The sequence below is a fragment of the Pseudophryne corroboree genome, chromosome 6, assembly GCF_028390025.1.
Source record: "Pseudophryne corroboree isolate aPseCor3 chromosome 6, aPseCor3.hap2, whole genome shotgun sequence".
Lineage (NCBI taxonomy): Eukaryota > Metazoa > Chordata > Amphibia > Anura > Myobatrachidae > Pseudophryne > Pseudophryne corroboree.
In genome coordinates, this window is record NC_086449.1 from 475855820 (window position 1) to 475878847 (window position 23028).

General features: G+C 45.6%; 1 long non-coding RNA gene across 1 annotated transcript in view; it reads left to right on the top strand.

Moving 5' to 3' along the window:
- Positions 1 to 4434: 4434 nt before the first annotated feature.
- Positions 4435 to 23028, top strand: part of LOC134932645 (uncharacterized) — a 51664-nt gene continuing 33070 nt past the window's right edge. Inside the window, exon 1 of the long non-coding RNA XR_010179435.1 lies at positions 4435 to 4501. This is a non-coding gene — a long non-coding RNA (uncharacterized LOC134932645). The remainder of the gene's footprint in view (positions 4502 to 23028) is intronic.

Consider the following 23028-nt stretch of genomic DNA (forward strand, 5'->3'; position numbering starts at 1 on the left):
AATTATATGAGTGACAGCATCCGAGTACGCATGTCAGACAGTCCGTACATATACTGGCAGGAAAAAGAGGCAATTTGGATGCCCTTGCACAAACTGGCTTTATTTTACCTAAGTTGCCCCCCCCTCTAGTATGTACTCTGAAAGAGTGTTTAGTGCAGCCGGTAACCTTGTCAGCAATCGGCGTAGGAGGTTACTTTCACAAAATGTGGAGAAGATGATGTTCATCAAAATGAATTATAAATTCCTCTGGTTAGACCTTTACCAGCAATTGCCTCCAGAAATTACACAGGGACCTGAGATGGTGGATTCCAGTGGGGACGAATGAATACTCTGTGAGGAGGAGGATGTACACAGTGAAAGGGGTGAGGAATCGGACGGTGAGGATGAGGTCGACATCTTGCCTCTGTAGAGCCAGTTTGTGCAAGGAGAGATTGATTGCTTCTTTTTTGGTGGGGGCCCAAACAAACCCATCATTTCAGCCACAGGCGTGTGGCAGACCCTGTCGCTGAAATGATTGGTTTGTTAAAGTGTGCATGTCCTGTTTATACAACAGAACGGTGGCTGGGAGGGCCCAAGGACAATTCCATCTTGCACCTCTTTTTCTTCTTTGCATCATGTGCTGTTTGGGGACTAGATTTTTAAAGTGCCATCCTGTCTGACACTGCCGTACAAGTCCAGGGGTACTGCCGTATAAGTCCAGGGGTACTGCCGTATAAGTCCAGTCCAGTGCTGCTGTCTTGTGCTGCATCAGTCCAGTGGTGGTGTCTCATGCTGCCATAAGTCCAGTGGTGGTGTCCTGTGCTGTATATTATCTACTCCAAATAAAAGGCTAATACACATTACTTATATTATTATCCAAATAATTTTTACAGGGTTTGCCCTGTGTGGTGTAGGGGTACGCTTGCCTGTGCTGCATATTATTATAATAGCTCCAAATAAAAAAGTTATTATTATCCAAATTAATTTTATAGGCTTTGCCGTGTGTTTGTGTGGTTTAGGGGTACGCTCTCCTGTGCCACCAATATTGTGTGTGTATTACATCTGGGCAAATTCCAGCACATTCCATGTTGTTTGTGCCACACACTTATGTCGCTTAGTTTAGTCATCTAGAGACCTCATTGCACCTCTTTTTCTTCTTTGCATGATGTGCTGTTTGGGGCCTAGTTTGTTTAAGTGCCATCCTGTCTGCCATTGCAGTGCCACTCCTAGATAGGCCAGGTGTTTGTGCCGCACACTTGTGTCACTTAGCTTAGCCATCCAGCTACCTCATTGCACCTCTTTTTCTTCTTTGCATCATGTGCTGTTTGGGGCCTATTTTTTTAAATCTGCCATCCTGTCATACCTCTACATAGCAGCGACTGTGATCCATATTAAAGGTAAATTCATTTCCTTCTGGATGATTAACACAGGACTATTTGACATAGAACAAATAGGGTTTTTTAAGTGCTGGTGCCTCACACCCCTTCATTTTGTATATGCGTGTGGTTTAACATAAATTAATTATCATTTTTTCACACAGGTGGCACCATTACATGGCTGACTGATGGCATGCCCATGTCCACTATATCTCTGAGAAACGGCTTCACAGACACTTCTCTTTGTTAATTGGGCCTCATACTGGTGTATAGGTGACCCAACTAAAAATAATCTATCAGTGACCTATGATTCAAACTTATTGCCCTGAGAATTTGTATATGGGCTATACAATTGATAACGATGATGGTCACATTGTCTAATTTTTAACATATTCTTACTTAGCCACACACCAGTGGTAAGGGATTTATTACGTAGATGGACTTGAACATATAGAATTTGTTCTGACTGAGGTCATCTAGATAAGACCATATCTCTCAATATATTTTCACAAATGATCACATACTTATTAGTGAATTCACACGGACTGTGTAGACTTAAATTTTTAAGGCATATCTAATAAAATTTGTAATTTTAAGATTATTTCATTAATACACATTAATTAATTTTGTTACCTCAGATAAGAGTGCTCCCTACCAGGGTTATCTTGTCTTCTTTGTAGTCTTCTTTATGATTTGTGCTTCTATACCCTTGGGAGCACCACTGACCGTCAAAATTCGTTGTTACCAACAATACCATTTTGGTTATAGGTATACAATTGACCAATTAAAGGGAAAAATATCCCAAGAGTGTCAGTTAATTCTGAGGTAGTTATATTTTGTCCAATTAGTAATCCTGTGCGGCCTTCCCCAAACCTCCCCCCCATCCCCCCTTTTTTGTAATCCTGTCTGCCACTGTGTGCAAGAAACAACATTGGCGCCCCCACACACACACACAAAATATAAAACAGGGCCAATGCACGCTGTATGCGCGTGCCAAAAATATAGGGGCATGGCATCAAGGGGAAAGGGCATGGCCACATAGCTACCTTTTACACAATACGTCAGGCAGAGTCCCTCTTTTACACAGTATGGCAGGTGGAGTCCCATTTTACACATTATGGCAGGCAGAGTCCCCCTTTTACATAGTACATAAGTTAGAGTCCCCTTTTACACATTAGGCAGGATTTAATCCACCTTTTACAAATTACAGCAGCAGAACCCCTTTGGCAGCATAGGTAGGTGTGTGTGTGTGTGTGTGTGTGTGTGTGTGTGTGTGTGTGTGCGCGCAGCAGCAGAGTCCCTTTTTATACATTTGGCAGCAGAGAGGTATGTGTGTGTGTGTACACAGCAGCAGAGTCCCTTTTTACACATTTGGCAGCAGAGAGGTATGTGTGTGTGTGTGTGTGTGTGTGTGTGTGTGTGTGTGTGTGTGTGTACACAGCAGCAGAGTCCCTTTTTACACATTTGGCAGCAGAGCTAGTTGTGTGTGTGTGTACAGCAGTAGAGTCCCTTTTTACACATTTGGCAGCAGAGGTAGGTGTGTGTGTACAGGAGCAGAGTCCCTTTTACACATTTGGCAGCAGAGGTAGGTGTGTGTGCACAGCAGCAGAGTCCCTTTTTACACATTCATTGTCGGAGGCGGCTCTCACAGACAGAGCAGCAGCGGTTTAAGTAACCCAACTACTGCCTGAAGTAGTTCTCCCTCTTCATTGCCGATGGCGAGTCTCACAGGCGGATCATGTGACAGAGCTGCCGCCTGCAGTAGCGATCTCACTTACTCTCCATTCCCGCCGACAGGGTCTCACAGGTTGAACAGCGGCGGATCATATAACGGAGCTGCTGCCTGCAGTAGCGCTCCCATTCCCAGGCGGGTCTGACTGGCGGAATCACCTCATAGACACTGTTACAACAAATGGTGCCTGCCACACCGCTCCCCGTCCCTTACAGTGGCGGCGGCGGGAGACAGGCGCCGACACCCAGCGGAACTTACACTACTACCTCACTGATGAAAACGTCCGTACGTGGGGGTGTGGTACCGGATGGTGCGCCTTCAATGCAGCTGTGCTGTGGGTAAGGCATCATCGGCACACACCTAGTTACGGCCATGGTTATGATTATTGGTATTCTCAGTGCTTGAAGTGTGCACCTGCTTTTTTCTTTCTTATGGTCTGAAAGTATGCACATATGCATTTTATTATATGTAAATTAGACAATTTGCCCATCTACAGCAGACAAAGGTGCATGATTACTTGTATGCTTGCTCCCACTGTTTGCGGAATGCATGTAGTATAAAATATAAAACTTCACTTTATATTCCTGTCTATTATAATTTTAGGACCCCCTATTTATATTTAATTTATACTTGATAGTTAGGGACAATCAAAACTGTCTTCATAAAATATGTCACTGTTGTGCTTTTAGATGTTGTTATCACATGGATATTTGTGCACATATCAATGGCTTTCCCATAAGTGTTCCTGGCTAGTAGACACACCATCCTACTATAAATCTTATATTAGCTTATACAGTACATATTTTCTGAGCCACTGTCCATGTAAAACAATGTAAATGTAATGAACCATCCAAAGCTAACAGAAATAGAAATTTTGATTGACTGATTGTTTTGTTACTCAAAGTCCTATAATAAGAACCTGTGTATATGAGCACCAAAATATCAAATACATGTTTGCAGTTCATTCAGATGTGCATAATTCATTATAGCCTATTAATACAGATGCCACCTCCAAGTGTATGTATAAACTGAGATGATTTTTGAGTTAGTAAAAAGGCTCTGCATACAGCTGCTAAACTGTGACAGATATTAAAACTCAAGTTCAAAGTATGTAATTTAAAATAAGTGAAAAATTATCTATGGTAGAATGTGTTTTTTTTTATGATACATGAGTTTTACCAGTGCTGCATACCTTAGAAAGCTGGGTGACAGGTGTTGTCAAAGGGGGCGTGATCTCGGGTCCATGGTGTGATGCCTCCATTTCTTATCATGCAGGGGGCTTGCCCAGCAACAAGCCTCTTCCTGCACTGGGTGAATGATAGTAGTTCCCAAACATCCCCCTCCTCCGGTGGGTGCGACAGCAGGACCATGGCTGAAAAATGAGAATGTCCGCTGATTTTGGGACGTTTGGGAGGTATGACTGCTGATTATTGCTGTAACAGAGTGTTCCTGAATTTCACACAAACCTTGGCACAGGTTATTAGGAGGGCCCATCTGTTTTGAGCACAGCTAGGCTAGAAGTAAATATTACCTCTCAAGTTTGTATCACATTCTTTTAGTGAGGCCCTGTTGTGCTGCATGTCAGAGAGATTCATTAAGCAGTAAAGTTTTTGAGTGATGAGTGCAGCCTGTCCTCTCGGGGAAGAGTTACTGCTTGGCTTCACTTATATTATTCTAAAAGAACATGGTGTCTGCTCCTTGTACCATGACATAAGAACATCATAGAATGTTTTGATCTGTCACCAGCCTAGAGTAGATCTATGTTCCATCTATGGTGTGTAGACTTGTATGTAAACTCACTACACACAGATAATAGTGCAAAAAAACTCAGACTCAGATTAAGTTGCTTATTCTGAGCCTGATACTAGAGTTGAATGGATCTCTTAGTACAGACACAAATGCCAAGTTTTGTAGAAGCAAATATACGTTTGGCATATCTTTTTCCAATTCTGAGTGAGAGGAAACTTGGCTGCATCTGTATTTCCATGACAATGCAGTCACACATAACCATTCTGACTTGTGGGAGTTTCGTGAAAGTGTATGAAAAGCTCTGTACCATTCTGAGGGCCAGATGCATCATCGCTTGGAAAGTGATAAAATGGAGAGTGAAAAAGTAGCAGCCAATCACTCCTAACTGCCATTTTTCAAAAACAGCCTGTGACATGGCAGTTAGGACCGGATTGGCTGGCACATTTTCTTTCTCCATTTTATCACTCTCCAAGCAATGATGCATCTAGCCCTGAGTCATGATTATGGGGAAGGCAAGCCTGTATCAATGGATCTCTTATGCTTAGTATGAGCTGGTGCAAGGGCAATTCCTAATGGCAATGGTCAGAGCTGTATAAAGACAATATAGTGCCCTGTTCCAGAGAGAATTGTTGACCCCCCACAATTAAATTAGGGACAGTGCATGCCTAAGGTGCACAGTAAAACTATAGTGGTGTGGCTTCATGGGGAAGGGGCATGGCTACAGAACTCATATTACATTACATCGCACAGTAGTGTATATTAGTCACATTACACCACACAGTAGTACCCCATATAGATGTTACGCTACAGTAGAGCAACTTATACACATTGTGCCGAGTAGCCCATAATGCCAGGTAGCCCATTATACACATTAGGCCAGGTAGCCCATGGCACACATTGTGACAGGTAGACCATTATACACATTGCACCAGGTAAAGCCACTTAAATACATTATGCCAGTTAGTCCCTTATAGACATTATGCCAGGTAGCCTCTTATACACATTGCGCCAGGTAGTCCCTTATACTAATTGCGCCAGGTAGCCCATTATACACATTAGGCCAGGCAGCCCCTGATACACATTGCACAAAGTAGCCCATTATACACATTGCACCAGGTAAATCCCCTTAAACACATTATGCCAGTTAGTCCCTTATACACATTGCACCAGGTAGTCCCTTAAAGACATTGTGCCAGGTAGCCCATTAAACACATTGTGCCAGGTAGCCCCTTATACAAATTGCGCCAGGTAGCCCCTTATACACATTGCGCTAGGTAGCCCTTATACATATTGCACCAGGTAGCCCCTTATGCACATTGTACCAGTTAGCCTCTTATGCACATTTTGCAAGGTAGTCCCTTATAGACATTGTGCCAGGTAGCCCATTATACACATTGTGCTAGGTAGCCCTTATACACATTGCACCAGGTATCCCCTTATACACATTGTGCTTGGTAGTCCCTTATGCACATTGCACCAGGTAGCCTCTATGCACATTGCGCCAGGTAGTTCATTATGCACATTGTACCAAGTAGTTCATTATACACACTGCACTAAGTAGCCCATTATACACATTAGGCCAGGTAGCCCCTGATACACATTGCGCTTGGTAGCCCATTATACACATTGTGCCAGGTAAAGCCCCCTAAACACATTACACCAGGTAGTCCCTTATACACATTACGCAAGGTAGCCCCTTATAGATATTGCGCCAGGTAGTCTCTTATACACATTGCGTCAGGTAGCCCATCATACACATTGCACCAGGTAGACCCTTATACACATTGTGCCAGGTAGCCCATTATAGACATTGCGCCAGATAGCCCCTTATGCACATTGCGCCAGGTAGCCACTTATGCACATTGTGCCAGGTAGCCCATTATGCACTTTGTTCCAGGTAGCCCATTATACACATAGCGCCAGGTAGCCCATTATACACATTGCACCAGGTAGCCCATTATACACATTGCACCAGGTAGACTATTTTATGTTGGCAGAGTGTACTGGGCTATCTGGTGCAGTGATGTCAGTCCACACACTTAGTGACTTAAGCAGTATTGTAGGTTTATTTAGTGTACACAGGTGACTCAGATGTAACACTGATATCGGTAATCAGGAGCCTATATATCACAACATAACAGCATTAGGTAGTGGTACTTATCAGGAGATGTCTGTGGTGGTAAAGCATGGAGGACTGCACAGATGTGCCGTCTGACTCCCACTGTAGAGAAGATGATGCATGCACCGGAATACTGTGAGTCTAAGTAGCTGAGATTTGCTCCCAGTCTCAGCTCTGCACACTTGTACACCAGGACTCTGTCTCTCAGTCTCTGTGTGTGTGTCACACTCTCCTCACTCTCTCCCTGAGATGGAGGAACAGGAACTACATCATATAACTCCGCCTCCAAGTGACTCCTGGCACTAGAGGTTTAACACTAGGGGATGCACCCATAGACTGATACACAGAAGGAGACAGGTACAGAGCACACCATATCCTAACACTCCCCCTCACTCAAGACTGTCTCCGGTCACAAGTTTAAAGAACATGACATTTTATCAAACAAATCAATAAAGTCACTCCTGTAACCAAAAACAGAACGTGAAGCAAAAACATTAAGAATAAATCAACAGTAACCATATTGTAGTCCGCATTCCATCAGGAATGCAAGTAGCAAGTGTGATGACAGTCCTTTTGTCAAAATGTCTGCAATATTTTTTTCACTTGCAACATATTCCACATTGACAGACTTGTTTTCCACCAACTCACAAATGAAATGATGTCTTATAGCAATGTGCTTAGACTGTCCATGATACTTTGTGCTAGAAGAAAGATCAATTGCTCCCTTGTTATCACACTTTATGTTGATGTTCCCATTGTGGTAAGGAAGACCTAAGTCGCATAAAGTCTCTCTTATCCAAAGTGCTTCTTTTGAAGTTTCTGTGAGCACCATGTACTCTGCCTCTGTTGTAGAAATGGCAAATGTGGGTTGTGTCCTACATGCCAAGTTTATGGCTGCGCCTGCCAGTGCAAACAGGTATCCAGTAAAAGAACATCTACCATCCTCATCTGATCCCAGGTCAGCATCACAGAAAATTTTTAAGCTGGTATCTGATGATCTTGTAAACTTCAGCTTTAGTGAACTTGTACCTTCGAGGTACCTTAGTATTCTTTTTACTGCAATCTAGTGTTGTCTCCCAGGATTATTTGCGAACTGGCTTGGTGACATGGCCATGACCATCTTTTTACTTTTATCAATGGGAGTACTTACTGGTTTTGCTTCTGTCATTCCGTACTTGGAAATTATTGCTTCAATGTATGTTTGTTGGTCAATTGTGACAGTTCCCTCTTGCAGGTTTTGTACAATTTTTATACCTAATAGGTGATTTGCAGGGCCTAGATCTTTCAACTTGAATTTTTGTTTAAACTGGTGCTTGACATCAGTGATGTGATCTTCTTGACCTTCCAAAAGTAAATCATCCACATAGACAGCTATGATGAACAACTTTTCTTTGATGGTTTTGTGGTATAGGCAGTGATCAGTCTCTGACCTAACAAAGTTAATTTCTAGTAACGCTGCATCCAACTTTACATACCAGCAATGACCACTTTACTTGAGGCCATATAGCTACTTCTTTAAGAGACAAACTGTCCCAGTTTGGAATATGTCCATATCATAATGTTCAGATGGTTCCATATAAATTTCCTCAATCAATTCTCCATTTAGGAATGCGTAATCAAAGTCCAGTTGATATAACAGTAGATTATGTAGTGTTGACAGTTCTGTATCATTTGCTGACTTCCACTCTATCCAATCACTGCTTGACTTTGCTTGCTGCATGTTTTGAGGTTCACAGTAAGCTATGTTTGCATACACCTCACTGTATTTCTTGGCAGGAATACCTTTGTCACTCCTCGTGGAACTTCTGTTCTCTGACTTGTTGTAGGCTTTGACACTCTCAGATTCAGACACGCTTTCTGCTGCCTGTACATCCAATAATACATTTTGTTGTTGCTCCACTGCTCCAGTTAGTAGTGCTGTCTCATAGAATACCACATCTCTGGATTTAAAAAGATGTTTACTTGTAACATCCCAAAGTCTGTATCCCTTGCTTTCGTCGCAGTATCCGAGCATTATACATTCTATGGATTTTGGATCTAGCTTTCTCCTTTTCTCCTTTGGTATATGTACAAAAGTTTTTTTCTGGACCACGCCTCCAGTGGTGTTTTACCTTTGATGACCACTGTAGGTGCTCGATTCTTTAGGTATACTGCAGTAGATGCTGCTTCTGCCCAAAACTTCTCTTCCAGGCCAGCATCACTTAACATAGTCCGTGCTCTCTGAACAATTGTGCGGTTTACCCGCTCACTCACGCCATTCTGTTCTGGTGTGTAGGCAATTGTTAGCTGATGCTTTATGCCATATTCCTAAGGAATGCGGCTAAGACTTTGTTATCATAAACTTCACTGTTGTCTGATCTCAGGATCTTTAGTTTCAGACCTGTCTGATTCTCCACTAGGTTTTTGTACTCCACAATTATGTTGACAACTTCACTCTTCTCCTTAAGAAAGTACACGTGTGTCATTCTTGTGGCGTCATCAATGAGAGTCATGAAATACCTGTAACCACTGATTGATTCTTCCTCCATTGGACCACACGTGTCTCTGTGCACTATCTTGTCCTATCTTGTGATGTACAAAACACTTGAATTTGTGCTTTCTGGACTTTGTGCCCTTTGTGATCAAGGCAGAACCCTCAGCTATGGTCTCGACAGGAATACATTTTTGGAACTGCAGCAACTTGGCTCTTACAATCTCCGTTGTCAGTCTAGTGTCATTTGTCTCTAACGCAACCAGCAAAAAAATCTAATTCTGGCATCAGATTCTGTAACATAGCCATTGCAACTTCTTCATCATCCACCTGTGACCCCACAGATGCCAACTGCTGAGTTATCGACAATAACTTATCAATGTAATCATTCATGTCCTTGCAGGCACTCAGTTTCATTCCATATAGCATGCGTCTTAAACTTATCCTTCTCATTAGACCTTTATCTTCATATGCATTTTGCAGGGCTGTCCACATGTCCTTAGCTGACACTTTCCCACTGACTATTGAATAGGCATGCTGCTCCACAGCTAAACCTATTGTCCCTTTGGCTCTGTCTACATCATCTGGGTTTGGACCTTCATACAACTTTTCCCGCTTAAGCTGCATCCCCATGGCAAACTTGTATGTAGCATAGTTCTCTGAACCTTTCAGCTTAGCAAAGTTCATGCTGTGTCCTGTATTATACATTGTTGAAGTCAAAAATATTACATAGAAAGAACATACAGACTCCACACATATAAGTCACTATACTTGCAAATACGCGCAACGAGCACAGCAATATATGGTAACATATGCATTTACACGGACATGCCACAGAGATGGATTCGACACTTATTTCATACAGTACATAATTATAATAATATCAAGCGCCAGACATCATAATGATTTAACATTATATAATGGAGTAATGTCATGTATGTGTATTATTGGAACGAAGCAAGATAGGCCTGTCATATTTGGTATTAAAGCAAGCATATTAATGTGTAGATTCATTTGATACTTGGTATTAAGTTGTAGGACATTGCAACAAATAGTTATGATTAAATGTATGAAAGCTAAAGTCATTTTTATTAGGACAATAGACATTTACAGAAACAGGTAGTGGACAGGAAGCTCAGGCCAGCCCCTTTTGATGTCTTCAAGGCTGAACCTGTTTAGCATACGGACAGACTAGTGACTCATCATGAATGAGAAAGTTCCCTCCCCCAAAACTAGATAACACATTACAGAGACACACAGTTGCCAGTTGCTGTTTTGTACTAGACGATGGAGATGTTGCCAGACCAGCTCCTGTATTTATTTGCTGAGAGAGAGAGATATATTAAGAGGAGGATGCATTGAGGGAATGGTATTGTATGCTGGCCTGTAACTGTATGTATTTTGTATTAACTGATTACTGTATAAATTGTAACCATGTAACTATATGTATACTGTACATTGTAATATATTGAATTCCTATCCTTTTAATAACAAATATATACATCAATGAGCTTTGGAACTCAGATAATGTGTGTGTATTGTTTTCTCTTATGGGATGCAGTGTTTTGCAATGTATAGCGCACATTCATGGCACATGGTAATAAGATGTGCAGGCGTTTACAATATATATTAGAGTGGGCATTTTAAATATTTGTTAGAAAGCAATTTGGTATTTACAACATCCTTTCTGCACTTGTATAAAATGTCACTTTAAACTGTGTCACTGTGATTATTCACCAGCACTCAGTGGGTTATTCTTTATGTACACACGGGTCTCGGTCCATAACCTGTTTGCAGAGTGTACTGGGCTATCTGGTGCAGTGACGTCAGTCCACACACTTAGTGACTTAAACAGTAATGCAGGTTTATTTAGTGTACACAGGTGACTCAGATGTAACAGTGATATCAATAATCAGGAGCCCATATATCACACAAGGAAACAGCATTAGGTAGTGGTACTTATCAGGAGATGTCTGTGGTGGTGAAGCACTGTAGAAAAATGATGCATGCACTGGAACACTGAGTCTCTGTAACTGAGATCTGCTTCCAGTCTCAGATCTGCACACTTGTACACAAGGACTCTATCTCTCAGTCTGTGTGTATGTGTCACACTCTACTCACTCTCTCCCTGAGATGGAGGTACAGGAACTACATCAGATAACTCTGCCTCTGAGTGACCGAGGTCTAACACTAGGGGATGCACTCATAGACTGATACACAGAAGGAGACAGGTACAGAGCGCGTCATATCCTAACATTATACACAACCAACCTGCCTTTCTGCTGCGGGGTACACTGGGCTCCACAAGTCTGGACAATGGGGTGTAGAGTAGGATCTTGATCCGAGGCACCAACAGGCTCAAAGCTTTGATTGTTCCCAGAATGCGCAGCGCCGCCTCCTATATCACCCCTCCTCCCAGCACAGGAGCTCAGTTTGTCAGTTGGTGCTGCAGTAAGCAGGCACTTAACAGAGGGGCTGCTCCAAGCAGCCCTGAGAAAAGCTTTTTATGAGCTAAAAAGTGAAGACTTCAAGGGCAGCAGCGGTGGTAAATGTCTTGTGACATTCACTGCTGCAGCTCCAGCTCTCCCCAGCGGCGCTGTACACTCCCGAGCCCTGGTTGCCGGGTACCTGCAGCGGAGGCTCCGGTTTTCTTAATGTTAGACACACACACAGCTGGGGCTCTCCAGGATCGCGTGGCCGCGCTTCGGGAGGTGGTAAGTGGGTCCCGCTAGCGGGACCCGGTCTTTATCGCGATCCGGTGCGGTCAGTGGGAGGCGGGCCGCGCGTGCTGGCGGTGGACACTGTGGATACAGGCGATCCCACTAGATCACCAGGGCATGGGCGCAGGTCAGGTTTTCTCTTAAAAACTATTTTAATATCGCCCACAGTAACCGGTGGTTTTGCCAGCAAGGGGGATAATGCTTAGACCTGAAGCCCCTCCCCCAGCCCCAGGGTGCCATTTCCAGCAAGTGTTCCCGCCCTGGAGCTGCATCTCTGTCTTTTCCTCAGCTCTCTGTTCCTGGGACTGCTTGGGCAAATCCTCCTATGTAAAGCCGCCTGGTTGTCAGCGCTGTGCCTTTACGTGACACTTAAGTATTCTACCTGCCTTTTTAGTCAGTGTTAGTAAGAAATAGTGCTTTTAGTCAGGGGTTTATAGTACAATTACCCTGTGATATACATCCAGTTTCTTACTGTGTAGTGTTATATCTATTGAGTATATAGCTGTGTAAGCTAGTCCAGTGCAGTATTATTGTCTGCAATAACCTCTGCATTGTACAAACTGTGACCTTCTGTGTGTGCATTGATAGCTGAGTGGTGTCCATCTCGTATCTTTCACTCAGCCTGCTATCCCTATATTCTACAACCTGAGGGGGCTTGGTGCGTCAGGTGTTATTTAATATAGGATTTTCACAAAGATATACTGTATTACGTATTTTTCTCTGTGATTTAGTCACCATATCTCTCCTTTATCTCTGCTGGTGCTGACTACACTGCGCAGGGGTTTGGGTTTAGGGATATAGTGCTGCTAATAATTGTACTGTGTTACCTCATACTGCAAGTTATATCATGTCTGCTTCTGAGGGTAACGGTTCTGGGGCGGAACACACTGCTGGTGTTGCTGAAGCCACAGGCACATATGAGGAGAATATAGCAGCTGTGGGCTCTGGTTCTGGGGGCTCCTTGCCCCCCAGTGGGACTGTGGCAATGGAGGCACATACTGACCCTCCGTGGGCCGCTTTTTCCACGCTTCTGCATATGCTAGTTCATAAACTAACACCCCCTATGGGACCCCCAATGCCGGTACAACCGTATGTGGTCCCTGCAGCTGACTCGCCGTGGGCGGACGATTTATCTGCTCAATTAAAGAAGTTGAACCAGTCCCTGACTACTAAAAAGTCTGACCATCGCTCGCCCAAGTCCAAGAGGTCCTCTAAGCGAGCGCTCGTCTCCTCACAATCCACTGCTGTCACTGACACCTCGTCTGATGAAGACAGCACATACACTGACCCCACAGGTTCTGACTCAGATACGGCTGATGGGGAGGGTAGTTCACATGTGGATGTTCCTGATCTTTTGGAGGCTATTAAGTTAATTCTGCAGATTACGGATGATCCCGAGCCATCCGTTCCTCCTAAGAAACCAGATAGGTTCAAGCGTCAGAAGGTGATTAAACAAGTTTTACCTCACTCTGACCACCTAGTGGATATACGTCAGGAACCCTGGCAAAGCCCGGGTACGAAGTTTGTGCCTCAAAAGAAGATGCTGGCTCGCTATCCCCTCGCGCCAGAGCTGTCTAAGAATAGGGAAACATCTCCTCCAGTAGACTCACATGTGGCTAGGATGGTGGTTTCCTCAGCTCTACCTGTCACTACCATCACGTCTCTAAAAGAGCCTATGGATAAACGTGTCAAGGGTTGTCTAAAAGCGATTTACACCCTCACGGGTGCTGCACAAAGGCCCACTATTGCATACATGGGCGGCAGAGGCTATTGAAGCACGGGCCTTGGAGTTAGAAGCTGAAATCTCCTCTGACCATGCTAGACAATGCTTGTCATATATTGTCACAGCTTCTCGCTATATTAAAGAGGCGGCTTCTGATGCCGGTATCCTAGCAGCCAAGGCCTCTACTACGTCAGTCCTGGGTCGCAGGATATTGTGGCTGAGATCCTGGTCTGTGGATCTGGACTCTAGAAAAACCCTGGGGTTACTCCCTTTCAAGGGGGATATTCTGTTTGGGGAGGACTTAAATAAGATAGCGGCTGACTTGGCTACTGCCAAAACTGCCTGTCTGCCAAAGCACGTCCTTTCGCCCCTTTCGTCCTTCAGGTAAAGCAAAAGGTCAGGCGTACCATAAGCAGGCCCGCACTTCCAAACCTGGTAAGCCGAAGCCCAAAAGAGCCTGGGCTGCCCGACAGCCAGCAGCCAAGACCGATAAGCCTGCTGCATGACGGGGCGGGCCTCCCCCTGGGGGATCCCAGGGTGGGGGGCCGGCTTCTAGGGTATACCCAGGAATGGTTGAAGACCACTTCAGATGCCTGGGTACGGGAAGTCTTCACTCGAGGTTACGCCATAGCCTTCAAAAACCGACCCCCTCACCGATTTTGCCAGACAGACGTCCCGTCGGACCAGACAAAGGCAAACACTCTGCATTCGGTGGTACAGACCCTCCTGGATACAGGAGTCGTAGTACAGGTGCCTCTTGCTCAGAGGGGCCGGGGGTACTATTCTCCGCTGTTTCTAGTCCCGAAACCGAATGGGTCCTCCCGGCCTATTCTCAACCTCAAGGCACTGAACAAGTTTGTGAAGGTTTCCAAGTTCCGTATGGAAACCCTTCGCGCTATAGTTCTGACCTTGGAACCTGGGGACTACATGGTCTCCCTGGACATACAGGATGCTTACCTGCATATTCCTATAGCAGTGTCACATCAACAATACCTGAGGTTCGCTATTGGCATCCTCCATTACCAGTTTTGGGCGTTACCTTTTGGTTTAACAACGGCTCCGCGAGTCTTCACCAAAGTTATGGCGGTGATGACGATGTTGCTCCGCCATCAAGTGGTCAGGATACTGCCGTATCTGGACGACTTGTTAATCCTGGCAAATTCCCCAGATCTTTTCCTGCGTCATCTAGATATGACGGTCCAGTTTCTACTAGCCCACGGGTGGCTCATCAACTGGAAGAAATCCTCCCTGGTCCCTGCTCAGAGCATGGTGCATCTGGGAGCGCTGTTGGACACTCACAACCAGAGGTTGTTCTTATCTCAGGAGAAAGTCCTGAAACTTCAGGACAGGATTCGTTGCTTCCTTTCTCGTCCGCAAGTGTCGATACATTCGGCAATGCAGGTGCTGGGCCTCATGGTATCAGCATTTGACATGGTGGAGTATGCTCAATTCCATTCTCGCCCCCTCCAGAAGCTGATCCTAGCCAACTGGGACGGCCTGCCTCACCGGATCAGGTCTCAAATGATCTCTTTGACTCCGGAGGCCCATCTGTCGCTGCTCTGGTGGCTCCAGGGCCGACAATTGTGCAGAGGCCGTCCCTTCTGGATATCCAACAGGGTCATGTTGATGACAGATGCCAGTCTAAGAGGTTGGGGCACGGTGCTGGAGCAGCACTCCTTGCAGGGTCGGTGGACCAAGGAGGAATCTCTCCTCTCGATCAACATTCTGGAATTGCGGGTGGTCTTCAATGCATTGAACCTAGCCCAGCATTTGATTCAGAACCATCCTGTTCAAGTACAGTCATAAAACGCCACCACAGTGGCTTACATAAATCATCAAGGCGGCACTCGAAGCCGTTTGGCAATGAAGGAAGCCTCACGGATTCTACGTTGGGCAGAACGCCATCTACCGGCAATATTCATTCCGGGAGTCCTGAATTGGGAAGCGGACTTTCTCAGTCGTCAGGACGTGCATGCCGGCGAGTGGGGCCTACATCCAGAAGTGTTTCAACTCCTCGTGGAAAGGTGGGGTCTTCCAGATGTGGATCTGATGGCGTCTCGACACAATCACAAGGTTCCGGTCTTCGGAGCAAGGACAAGGGATCCTCAAGCAGCATTCGTGGATGCGCTGGCAGTGCCGTGGAGGTTTCGGCTGCCGTACGTGTTCCCTCCGGTGTCACTCCTGCCCAGGGTAATTCGGAAGTTCAAGCAAGAAAAAGGAAATCTGCTTCTCATAGCTCCGGCGTCGCCCAGACGGCACTGGTTCTCAGACCTGCAAGGCCTATCGTCAGAGCGTCCACTTCTACTTCCACAACGCCCAGACCTCCTCGTTCAGGGCCCCTGTGTCTACCAGGACCTAGCCCGGCTGTCTTTGACGGCGTGGTTCTTGAAGCTTCCGTCTTAAGAGCTAAGGGTTTTTCTGAAGAGGTCATTAAAACTATGTTGCGGGCCAGGAAACCGGCCTCTGCTCGGATTTACCATCAGGTCTGGCATTCCTACTTTGTTTGGTGCGCATCTAACCATTATGACGCTTCCAAGTTTAGTACAGCCAAACTTTTGGCTTTTCTACAGCAGGGCCTAGATTTAGGCCTGCGTCTGGCCTCCCTCAAGGTTCATATTTCTGCCTTTTCGGTGTGGTTTCAGAGAAAAATTGCGACTTTACCTGATGTTCATACTTTCACTCAGGGTGTGTTGCGTATCCAACCTCCCTACTTGTCGGTGGTTTTGGAGGCATTGCAGGAGCCTCCATTTGAACCTCTTGGTTCAGCTGACCTTAAGTGGCTTTCCCTTAAGGTGGTGTTCTTGCTGGCTATTGCCTCTGCTAGAAGAGTGTCGGATTTGGGTGCCTTGTCTTGTAGTTCCCCATATCTGATTTTTCACCGTGACCGGGCGGTTCTTAGGCCTCGTCCCGGATATTTACCTAAGGTGGTTTCTTCTTTCCACCTTAATCAGGAGATTGTGGTTCCAGCTTTTGTCTCTCCTGATTTGTCTCCCAAAGAGCGGTCTTTGGATGTGGTACGGGCTCTCCGTATCTATGTGAAGAGAACTGCTTCTATTCGAAAGTCTGATTCTCTCTTTGTTTTGTTTGGATTTCACAAACGTGGCTGGCCTGCTCACAAGCAGACCCTGGCCAGGTGGATTAGAATGGTGATTGCTCATGCTTATGTGAAGGCTGGTCTGTCAGCTCCTGTTCACATTACGGCCCATTCTACTCGGTCTGTTGGACCTTCTTGGGCGGCCCAACGTGGTGCGACCCTTGATCAATTGTGCAAGGCGGTTACGTGGTCCTCCGGGAACACGTTCATAAGGTTCTATGCCTTCGATACTGCCGCTTCCCAGGATGCTTCCTTTGGACGCCGGGTTCTTGTGCCCGCTACAGTGCATCCCCTCCCATAAGGAACTGCTTTAGGACATCCCCATTGTCCATCCTTGTGGAGCCCAGTGTACCCCGCAGCAGAAAACGAGTTTTATGGTAAGAACTTACCCTTGTTAAAACTCTTTCTGCAAGGTACACTGGGCTCCACAAGGCGCCCACCCTGATGCACTTAGCTTCTTTGGGTTGATATGGCATTAGCCGCTGACACTTCTCTTGTCGTGAGAGTGTGGTGTATGTGGCTACTAACCATTGTAGTCTCTTTTCCTGCTACTGCATTGGGCTGGTTAACTAAACTGAGCTCCTGTGCTGGGAGGCGGGGTGATATAGGAGGCGGCGCTGTGCATTCTGGGAAGAGTCAAAGCTTTGAGCCTGTTGGTGCCTCGGATCAAGATCCTACTCTACACCCCATTGTCCAGACTTGTGGAGCCCAGTGTACCTCGCAGAAAGAGTTTTAACAAGGGTAAGTTCTTACCATAAAACTAATTTTCTGCTGGACCTCACTCGAGTCCTGTTGTCAGTGACAGTGACTGCTGCTGCTCAGTAGCTGTCCTCTCCCACCCACCCTAACACTGCAGCGCTTTATAGTGCAGGGCAGAGTGGGTGGAATGTGGGCTGATATATCATCTCTCCCAGAAAATGCTGCAGAGTGCAGGCACACAAGGGGGAGCTGGGAGGGTGGAGCTGGAGTGTGATAACTGAAGCTGCCGCTTCCTGGCTACCTATATCAGAAGAAGTAGCTGGGCAAAGCAGCTAGTAAGTGATGGGCGGACAGTGGCATGGACACTAGTGTGGTGGAGGTGCGACCGAGCAGGTGTTGCCGGCGGTTCTGCGCCCACAGTGCATATGTGCTGTGAGCCAGGCACCTCTGGCACAGCGCTAGGTACGGCCCTGGTAATTGTTGCGCTGGCCAGCGTAAAATCAATTGGTTGCACAAGTTTCCACTTGCACACACATAAACCCCACAAACGAGTTGTACAGATTCTCACATTATCATAAATATATCTTGCTCTCTAGGCTGCCCACAACTGCAGCGACCTTGTGCATTACTCAAAATAAACCCATCATTGCTCACCCACTACTGATTAAGGGACATTTCTTCTTCAGGGTCCATAGAGGTACGACAGGGAACATCAGGGTTGTAGGTGGTGCATGAGAGTCCAGGCACCAAACAGTTAAAGCTTTCAGCATATCCCAGAATGCTCAGCTCCTCTCCCCTATTACCACGGGAGGCAGGTAAGAGGGTCCCCTTACCGGGACCCACGTCTAAATCACGGCCCCCCATGTGTCCAGGGACAAGGACTGCGGCACTGGCTTGGACACTGTGTATGGGCAGAATCTCCACTAGTCCACCAGGGCATTTATAGGCACAGATTTAGGTTTTAAACCACCTATTTATTAAGGCCCTTTTAGTACCTGGGGTGGAAGACCAGCATAAGAGATGCTGCGCTTGACCTGTAGCCCCTCCCTCAGCTCTGGGCACCAGTCTACTGCAGATTTCCCACCACTCAGCTGCCTCATTCTCCCTCCTTCCCTCAGAGACCCAGGCAGCCATCTTACAGCAGGCAGCAAGCAGGTCTCCGGGAACACTGTGCTCAGTCTACCTGTAAAAACGTCTGAAGCAAGTCAGGTTTTTACAATCACTTATATTCTACCTGCTTCAAAACAAGCTGAGTAGTTGATTCAAGTATTCATTGCAGTGATATTGTATATTTATCTGCATTGTATGTGACTGTGTGCTAGTTCTGCTGTCTGACTTTCCTTTCAGCTATATCATATATACCTGTCTCTGTTATTTCTATACCCTGTACACAGGTGCTTTCAGGGCTATTTATCATAGCACATACTTGTCTGTGTTCAGTTACATACTACACTCTGACTATCTATATCATATTATTTCAGAGTGTAAGGACGCCCATATTGTTTTACTAACATGTCTAACAAATTGTAAAGCAAACAAGCAGAATTCCTTGTGTTGCTCTCATGTAGAGTTTGCCTGGCAGTGTTATCTGTGGAGGATGTCATACAGGATGGCCTCTGTCCTGTTACACACTTCCTAGTCAGTCCACACATCCTGCTCCTACACAGGAGCCTCCCTGGGTGGCTTTCTGTAAACTTTTAGGTATTCTGGTGGACCGACTTACACCCACCATGGGTCCCCCTTTATTGCTTCCACCCAATATAGTACCAATAGTGAATCCACCTTGGGTGGATACCCTGTCTACTCAGATTCAACAGCTAAGGCAAACTATCACAAGACAAAAGGCCCTAACAGGGCAAAAACATGCCACTGGTTCCTCTAGACAGGCTTCTTCTTCCTCTCAATCCACAGCCTTATCAGATTCTGACGTGTGATCTGAGGAATATGCTGAGGATACAGCTCTTTCTGTCACAGGCTCCTGTGCAGCAGAGGAAGAAACTCCCATTCTAGTAGCTGTGCCTGTCCCAGTTGAGGCTAATAAACAGATTCTTCAACTTTCTGAAAAGGAACCCACACCTGTTGCTAAGAAAACTGATGTGTTTAAAAAGCAAAAGATAATTAAATCAGAATTTCCACATTCTGATCATTTAATGGAAATAAGACAGGAACCCTGGAACACTCCTGGTAAAAAGTTCCCTTTGTCACTTTCCTTGCTCATGTAATATGTCTGGTTGTGACATCCACGTTGCCTGTCACAACTGTTTCCTCACTAAAGCAACCAACGGATAGATGTATTGAAAATTGTCTGAAATCTATTTATTCCCTCACAGGGTCTATTCATAGGCCTACAGTGGCAGCTTCATGGGCCACAAAGGCTATTGAAGCATGGTAACAGGCACTTGAAGAGGAACTGCCTTCAGATATGTCTGATGAATGCAGAATGTACCTGACACATGTTAAGACAGCGACTTCTTACATTGGAGAAGCATCAAGACCTATATCTGTCCAGAGTCAAAAAGCATGCAGGGAAAATTCTGGCAGACAAGCAACACCCTGGCCACGACCTGTTTGAAATGCTCCCATCAGGCAGGCGTTACAGGTCCATTCCTGCAAGGACGACTAGAACCACTATAAGCTTCTTCCCACTAGCTGTTCATCTACTAAACTATGTCTAAAATGTCTGGTTCTATGTATTGTGATGCAATTTTACACAGTATTTCCATAGTAAAGCATGTTATGTATGTATGTATGTATACATCTATGTTATGTATCACGTTTTTTTATCTCCCCTTTATGTAGTTATTTAGCGATGCATTATAACCACAAACAATTCCTAGTATATGCGAGTATACCTGGCCAATAAAGCTGATTCTGATTCTAATTATCAGAGGCTGGAGTTCTAGGAGAAAAAACATCTGCAACCTCTGTGCTGGCACGCCGTATTATTTGGCTATGTTCCTGGAAAGTAGATTTAGATTCCTAGAAAACATTGGAAATTCTACCCTTTACAGGTGATATTTTCTTTGGCAAAGAGCTGAATAATATTGTAGCATAATTGGAGCCTTTTTACCCTTGGTTCCTACTCAGCAGGTCAAAAGTTCCACTTTTCGTACCTTTCATTCACAAGGGAAAGTGAAAGGACAGGTGTTCCCTAGGAAAACACATGCTACAAAGACCTCTAAGCCCAGGTCCAACCAATCTTGGGCTGCACATCAACCTGCAGCCTCATGGGGTGGGCCTCCCTCTGGGGGACCTAAGGGTGGGAGGCCGACTTCTGCACTTTGCACAGGTTTGGAACTCGACCACTTCAGACACTTGGGTGCAGGAAGTAGTCTCTCATAGGTAAGCTGTCTCGTTCAAGAGACCCCCCCTCAACAGTTTTTCACCACGGGTCTTCCATCAGATCTGGAAAAGGCTCAGATACAACAAAACATGGTCAACTTGCTTCTACACTCAGGGGTGATAGTACCAGTTCCTCAGTCTTAACAGGGAAGAGGCTACTATTCGACCCTATTCCTGGTACCAAAGCTCAACGGGTCCCACCTGCCAATTCTTAACCTCAAATCTTTAACCAGGTTTGTGAAAGTTTCAAAGTTTTGCATGGAAACCCTGCGATCCATAGTTTTGGCCATGGAACCTGGGGACTTTATGGTTTATCTGGATGTACAAGATGCATACCTGCATATTCCTATTGCACTCTCTCATCAGCGATTCCTGCGGTTTGCTATTTGCAACCAACATTATCAGTTCCAGGCACTGTCATTTGGCCTAGCTGGCATATATCAATCCTTAAGGCGGCACTCGCAGCAAAATAGCGATGCAAGAAGTGAACAAGATTCTCTGTTGGGCTGAACATCATCTTCCGGCCATATCAGAGGTGTTCATTCCAGGCATACTCAACTGGGAAGTGGATGTCGTCAGGTTGTTCATGCCGGAGAATGGGCTCTTCACCCAGAGGTCTTCCAACTCCTAGTGGACAGATGGGGTCTACCAGACGTGTATCTCATGGCCTCACGCCACAACCGCAAAGTTCCGGTATTCAGATCTTGGTTCAGGGATCCTCAGGCAGCATTCATAGACACCCTTGCAGTCCAGTGGACATTTCGTCTACCGTACATCTTCCCTCCAGTATCCCTTCTACCCCAGGTCCTTCGGAAGTTCAAACATGAAGGAGGAAACCTCATTCTGGTAGCTTGAGCATGGCCCAGACAGCATTGGTTCTCTGATCTCCAGAGACTCTCAGTAGGGCAACCCCTTCAACTTCCTCGACAAGGGGACCTTCTATCTCAGGGCCCATGTCTCCATCCAGATCTAGCCCATTTGTCCTTGACGGTGTGGCTCTTTAATCATCAATCCTAGGACAAAATGATTTTCAAATGCTGTAATTCAAACTATACTTGAGGCAAGTAAACCTGCCTCTGCAAGTATATATTATAGAGTGTGGCATGTTTACCATACATGGGGCCTAATTCAGACCTGATCGCTCGCTAGGGTTTTTTTTGCACTGCTGCAAACAGATAGTCGCCGCCCATAGGGGAGTGTATTTTTGCTTTGCAAGTGTGCGAACGTATGTGTAGCAGACCTGTACGAACAGATCTTGTGCAGTCTCTGAGTAGCCCAGGACTTACTTAGCCACTGCGTATACTTCAGCCTGTCCGGGACTAGAACTGACGTCAGGAACCCTCCCTGCAAACGCATGGACATGCCTGCATTTTTCCAACCACTCCCAGAAAATGGTCAGTTACCACCCACAAATGGCTTCTTCCTGTCAATCTCCTAGCGATCGCCCGTGTGAATGAATTCTTTGCACAAACCCATCGCTGAGCAGCGATCCACTTTGTACCTGTGTGACGCGCCTGCGCATTGCGGTGCATACATATGCGCAGTTCTGACCTGATCGCAGAACTGCAAAAAACGCTAGCGAGCGATCAGGTCTGAATTACCCCCATGGTGCGCTACCAAGCGTTATGATGCAACTATCTTTAAACTCTCAAGAATACTTGCTTTTCTTGAAGGAGGTTTGGATTTAGGCTTATGACTTGCCTCTCTCTCAAAGTGTACATTTCTGCATTGTCTGGTTCCAACGCAGAATTGCTTCACTTGCTGATATACGTACATTCCTTTAGGGTGTCATCCACATACAACCTCCTTATGTCCTTCCAGTAGCTCCATGGGATCTGTCTGTTGTGCTGGATGCTCTTCAAGAGTCCCCTTTGAACCTTTGGAGTCAGTCGATCTCAAATGGCTGAGGACAAAAGTGCTGTTTTTGCCTGCTATTGCATCAGCCAGGAGGGTGTCGGGCTTAGAAGCCCTCTCCTGTCGGCCCCCCTTTCTGATTTTTCATCAAGAAAGGGCGGTTCTCCGAAC